Source organism: Carlito syrichta, unplaced genomic scaffold (assembly GCF_000164805.1).
Source record: "Carlito syrichta isolate Samal-C Ts95f unplaced genomic scaffold, Tarsius_syrichta-2.0.1 Scaffold313368, whole genome shotgun sequence".
Lineage (NCBI taxonomy): Eukaryota > Metazoa > Chordata > Mammalia > Primates > Tarsiidae > Carlito > Carlito syrichta.
The window spans coordinates 224,672-231,636 of record NW_007257464.1 but is presented as its reverse complement, the minus strand read 5'-3'; positions in this window follow the sequence as shown (position 1 = coordinate 231,636).

The following is a 6,965-nucleotide window of genomic DNA, read 5'->3' as shown; positions in this document are numbered from 1 at the left end:
CAATGTTGCATGTCATTATAGTTTATTTTCACCTTCATGTAGTTTTACTTCCATTTCTGTACATTTTTTAAAATCATATAGCTATATCAAGATATGTTTGTCTGTTCTTCTTTTGATCACTGTTTGGGTTGTTTCCAGGTTTTGGCTATTACAGAAAAATGCCACAAAGAACTTTCTTTCACATGGGTCTTGGTGCACATATGCATGAGATTATTTAGGAAATAAATGAAGAGTGGAATTGCTGGGTTGAAGGGTATATAAATTCAATATTACAGAATGATACCAAAATATTTTCCAAAATGGTTGTGCTAACTTTCATATCCACCAGCATTGATGACAAATTCTATTACTCCACCTCTCCTCAACACTTAGTATTGTTAATCTGGTGAGGCATAGTGGTGTCTTAATGTGTTTTTTTTTCTTTCTATGTTTTCCTCAAAATATACAGCATTGATAGCTAGCTTCCTTTTAAATTTCAGAGTTAAATATGAAGCATTTTCTCTTAACTTTATATTGCTTTACAGAGAAAAAAGAAAGACTGAAATTATAGAAACACTGGATACACTTCCTGGATTAGCAGGGCTAGTAAAAGGTTGCAGCTCTTTTTCTTTGCTTTTCTAGGTCTAGACTGTAGTAAAATGACACTAAGTTACAATTGAGAAAAACACAATAATGTGATAAAAAGAGTTGGCCAGCTCTAAGCCAGGTAAAGAAAGGGAACAAGGAAAGACATTTTGTCTCAAAAACAGATTTTCTGAAGATTCTCAGTTCATCAGTCCCCCCCCCCCAAATTATGTTTAGGAAGGGATGCGATCTAAACATGAGCTTCAAAATATTGTCTATGAAAGGAGATGCTGGTTACTTTTCTGAGAAGGAGCACAGCAAGTTTAAATGAATTTTACTGTCTCAAAGTACTGTAAGAACTTCCATAAAGGAAGAGAAATATCAAATGCTAGTTCAGGCTAGAGCTAGGTACTAGGAATTATTGGGTTTACCATAAGGCAAGATAAAAATCCAGTATGTGGGAGTTTGAGTTTTTGACAGAGACAGAAAAGATTGGTCAGATGAACACTCCCACAGATAATTATTATAAAAGGCTCATGGTTTCATTTGCACATTCTTTCAAATATCTAAGAAAGAAAATATCACCAACCCTACAATATTCTTTTAGAAAACAGAACACAAATATTCCCCAACTCATTTTATGAGGACAAAGTAACTGTGACACCAAAACTCGACAAAGAAGAATTCTCAGGAATATAAATGTGTAGACCAATATCTCTTATAAATATAGATGTTGAAATCTTTAGCAAAATATTCATACATTGAATCCAAAATTACATAAAAAGTATGATATGCTATGACCAAGTGGACTTTATCCTATAAATGTAAAGTTGGCTTAATGTTTGAAAATTAATATACTCTAGCAATCTACCATAGTAATTGAATAAACAAGAAAGTGCTATATTCATCTCCATAGATGCAGAGAAGCATCTGACAAAAATTGAAACCCATTCAAGAAAAAAAAAAAAACACCTTTCAGGAAACTGGGAATGGAAGGAAACTTCTTCAGTGTGATAAAAGGCATCTGCAAACACCTTCATGTAACATAATACTTAATGTTGAAAGACTGAATGCTTTCCTCCTAAGACTGGGAACCAGGCAGGGATACCTGCTATCATCACTTCCATTTGACATTGTACTGGAGATTCTAACTAGTGTAGAAAGACAGGAGAAAAAAATAAAAAGCATACACATTAGGAATAAAGGAGTAAAACTGCCCTATTCACAGACATGATTGTTTACACAAAAGTCCTACATTATTAAAAACAACTTATCAAAAACAACAATAAATGCTTATTAGGACAAATATATGCATATGTGCATTTCATAAGGTCAATATTTAAAAATACAATTGGTTTTTTTAGCAGCAAAAAATTGAAAAATAAAATAATTTAGGTGTAGCAGTGTAAAAAAGGAGTAAATGACTTAAAAATTAAGGTAATAAAAACATATATAACATATCTATCCCCCAAATCAGAAAACATTGCAAAGAGTAAATAATATCTAAATAAATAAAGAGATATACCATGTTCATGAATGGCTAGAAGGCTCCATATTGTTAAAATATTAGTCATCTCTAATTTGATCTATAATTTCAACATAATCAACATGTCCATAAAAATTTAATTGTTGATTTTAACATTGATACGAAAGCACAAAGAATATAGACTAGCAAAAAACAAAACTAAACCAACACTGTGTTTGTGATATTTAACTTTATGTCTTGTTAGCACAAATAGTAATCAATCAATGTGATTTTGGTGTAAGGATAAGTAGAACATGGAATAGAATGGAATTCTAGATTCTAGAGCCCACAGCAGTATGATCAATTGATTTTAAACCAAAAAAATCTAAGAAATTCAATGAGAAAAGTAAGTCTTTTCAAAAAATGTTGCTGGAATAACTTGATATCTATGTATTAATAGGAAAAAAGAAACTTGACTGAGTGTGGTGTGCAATCCCAGCATTTTGGGAGGCTGAGGTGGAAGGATTGCTTGAGTCCAGGAGTTTGAGAATTGCCAGAGTCATATAACAAGAGCCTCATCTCTACAAAAAGTCAAAAAATTAGCCAGGTATGGTGGCATGGACCTGTAGTTACATGTATTCAGGAGGTTGAAGGTGGAGGATTAATGAGCCCAGTAGTTCAAGACTGTGATGAGCCATGTTTGTGCTACTGCCCTCCAATCTGGGCAACAATGTGAAAGCTTGACTCAAAAAAATATATATATTAATTTGAGATGGATCATAGACATAGAAGTAAAAACTAAAACTATAAATCTTTTCAAAGAAAGTACTAAAGAGTATCTTCATTACTTGGAAATTTCTTAGGACACAGAAAACAAGATTCAAAAGAGAAAAAAGTTGATTAAATCTCCTGTTTATTAAAAAGACAGTTATAAAAAAAAAGAATAAACAAGCCCAGAATGAGAAAATATTCTCAATACACATAAATTACAAAGGACTTACATTAAGATTATAATTCCTATACTTAATAATATAAAGAAAACAATTTAGTTTAAAAAATGAACAAAAGACTTGAACAGTCACTTCACAAGGAAGATATACATATGGCCAAATGAACACATGAGAAATACTCAATATCACAGTCATCGGTGCAAATTAGAACCATAATGGTGTACCACTGCACATCCATTAGAAGGACAAAACTTAAAAAAAAAATTGGAATTCTAACATATTTCTGGTGGGCATGTAAAATAGTATAATCACTTTAGAAAATATTTGGCAGTTTCCTATAAAATTAAAGCCACACTGACCTTTTGCTTCAGTGATTGTACTCTTAAGTATTTATTTTTTTAAAAAGCCAAACAAATCAAAAAAGAAAACATACCTCCAACATATTTGCCTCCCAATGTTCACAGAACCTTTATTCATGATGGTCAAAAACGGGAAACAAGTTAAATGGTCACCGATGGATGAAAAGATAAATTGTATATTTACCACTAACCAGTAAAAAGAAAAAAGCAGAGCCAACAATGTGAATGACTCTCATCGACACTAAGCTGAGAAAGGAAGCCAGACCTTTCAAAACACATTCTGCACGACCCCATTTATGTGATGTTAAAGAACAGGCTGAAATAATCAGTGATGAAATATATGCCAGCACTGACTGTCTCTGAGAGGTGGGGCGTTGACAACGTTCTGATGAGGTGGGGATGTCCTAGATCATGAGGTGTCAAAATTATTCAGTTTAAATGTGTACATTTCAGTGGACTTAAATTTTCCCTCCAAAAAGAATGGCTTAAAAAATTATGATAATGATTGGGTGGAGTGTGGAAAGTAGGTGGAGGTCAATGAATGGAACAAAAATGGCAGAATGTTGATAATGGTTGAAGCTGGGGATTGTTCTTGAGTGCTCTAGGTACAGTGCAATGCATGTGTCTGCAGCGGCCCACTCAGTAGGCTGTGATGTCTTTGGCTTCCCAGAGTGGTTCAGTCTTGATCATCACCAGATCTCCGTGGTGGTGTTAGGGTGGGTGTTATAACTGTGTGGGGAGGTAACCAGAACATGGGATCATGGGGAGCTAAGAGCGAGAAACTAATCCATAGAACAGGCAGACACTAAGCACCCTGATGGAACATCCTGGACACATTTATTTTCTACTCCTCCTTCATAATTTGTCTAGTTCACTGAAAGTATTCACAGTGAGGATGTGGATTCAAGGAGATGCAGAACTTGACATTTGCACTGTGTGAGAAGGAGGGTAAAGGCAAGCCCATGCCTGTGGCTTCCTGGAACTGAAGATTTTAGGAATTCACTTTCCACTACCCCCACCTCCAATTCATGCAAAAGACAAGAAACTAGCCACAGGATGGTAGATTGTTGAGCAGCAGAACATGGTGTCTAGGCCCAGATGTCCACATTGTGACCCATGAATGTGGCAGCTGGGAAGTGGGGGGAGTTTGATTGGCAGGAACACAGCCGTGTCCAAGGCAATCCCAGCTGCGAAGAGTGGGGCCACTCTCTCCACTGCCTTCTGATTTATGCAACTCTAGGAATGCCGACAGTGGAAGAGGCAATGTTGTATAATGGAAAGAATTCAGAGTTCAAAGTTTGGAGAATTGTGCTGGAGTTCTGCTCCACTGTTTATTAGGTAATTTGTGGTTCTTTTTTTACTATATTTACTGATACCATCATAACCCCAATGGTTAACATTAGGTGGTTTGTTTAGTTGAATCTTTCTGTTTGTTGGAGCCATTGTTGAATATTTGATGACAACAGAAGATCTTGCAAAGCTTCATGGTAACCATTTTCAAAACCAGCTTGTCACCGAGTAGAAGTTAAGGTGATAAGTCTGTCTCAAATAGATTCCAGGAGATTCTACATTTGCAGAAGTACCTGTTTTAAGAAATGTTTAGATGGTTTATACTTTTCATTATAACTTTATTTCTGTGCCTTTGCTCAAGTTTGTCTTCATTTTATCTCTCAATCCAACACACCCAACTATATGCTATTTATTTTTAAATGCAAAGTTCAAATCCTACTCCCTCCATGAATACTTCTCTGGTGACGTGATGTAATTTAATAACAAATATAAGTAAAATTAAATATTATAAAACTATAATAATATTCAAAAACATATATTAATGTCCTATTGTCTTTTGCTATCCTTTTCTATGACCTTCCCCCTTGTTTTTTTAAAATTTTTATTTTATTTTTAAATTTATTTTAATGATGCGGGGTATAATTCAGGATTAGATATACAAATGGTCATTGTACAGGTGAAGTTTGGGCCTCCCTCTGGTCCCCACATTGCCTGATTTGAGATCAGGTACCCTTATCAATGTTGTGTCCCACTACCCCCACCCCTGCAGTATCCCATTACTGCCAATTCCTTATAGTATTATGGTAAATGTTTAGGGTCCACTTATGAGAACATGTAGTACTCTGTTCTTTGTTTCTGTGATAGATCACTGAGTGTGATAGACTCTAAATCCATCCAAGTTGCTGCAAATTCCATATGCTTGTCCTTCTTTATGGCTATGTAATATTCCATTGTATATATGTACCACATTTAAAAAAATTCAGTCCAGCTTCACTGGGCAGCACGGTTGGCTCCATGTTTTTGCTGTTGTAAATAGTGCTGCAATAAACATGCATATGCAGGTCTATTTTTTGTAGAATGATTTGAGTTCCTCTGGTATATTCTCAGTAGGAGGATTTCTGGGTCATATGGAAGGTCAAAGTCTAGCTCTTTTAGAAATCACCACACTGTTTTCCAAAGAGGTTGCACTAGTTTGCGTTCCCACCAGCAGTGTAGAAATGTTCTTTTTTCTCCACATCCTTGTCAGCATCTGTTGTTGTTTGTATTATTAATGATGGCCATTCTTACTGGAGTTAGGTGGTACCTCAATGTGGTTTTGCTGATGATTACTGAGGCTGAGCACTTTTTCATGTGTCTGTTGGCTGCCGCTATATCTTCCCTATATCTTCTTAGAGAAGTGTCTACTTATGTCTTTTTCCCACTTTGTAATGGGGCTGTTTGCTTTTTCTTTTCAGCACATTAGACTTCCTTGTAGATCCTGGATATTAGGCCTTTGTCAAATACACAGTTGGCAAATATTTTTTCCCATTCTGTGGGCTGTCTTTCCACTCTTTTAATGGTTTCTTTTACTTTGCAGAAGATTTCCAGTTTGATGAGGTCCCGCTTGTCTATCTTATCTCTTATAGCACGGGCACTTGGGGTTATGATCAGGAATTGGTTGCCAGTTCCAATTTCCATAAGGGTGTGTCCTGTATTTTCTAAGGTTCTTATAGTTTGAGGTTTTACGTTTAGGTCTTTGATTTGTTTAGTGTTGATTTTTGCGTGTGGTGATAGGTAGAAGTCCTTTTTCAATCTTCTGTATGTGGTCAGTCAATTTTCCCAGCACCTTTACTGAATAGGTTCTTCTCTCCCCAGAGGTTGGTGGGGACTTTGTTGAAGATGAGTTGTTGAGAAATTGACGTTTTGCTTCCAGAATCTATCCTGTTCCATTAGTCCATATGTCTGTTTTTGTACCAATAACAGGCTATTTTGATTATTATATCCTTACAGTCACTTTTTAAGTCTGGAAGTGTGATAACTCTGGCTTTGTTTCATTTGCTGAGGATTGTTTTGGCTATTTGTGGTCATTTATGTTTCCATATGAATTTCTGTATTGTCATTTCCTGGTCTGAGAAAAATGATGTTGGTAATTTCATGGGTACTGCATTGAATCTAACGATTGCCTTTGGTAGGATGGACATCTTAACAATGCTGAATCTTCCTACCCAGGAGCATGGATTATTTTTATTTATTTATTTTTTTATTGTGAAGTTGTGGGGTACAGTTAAGGGTTAGGTCTACAATTGCGTTTCATTCAGGCACCCTGTTGATATGGGGTGTTTCCCCGTTCCCAGACAG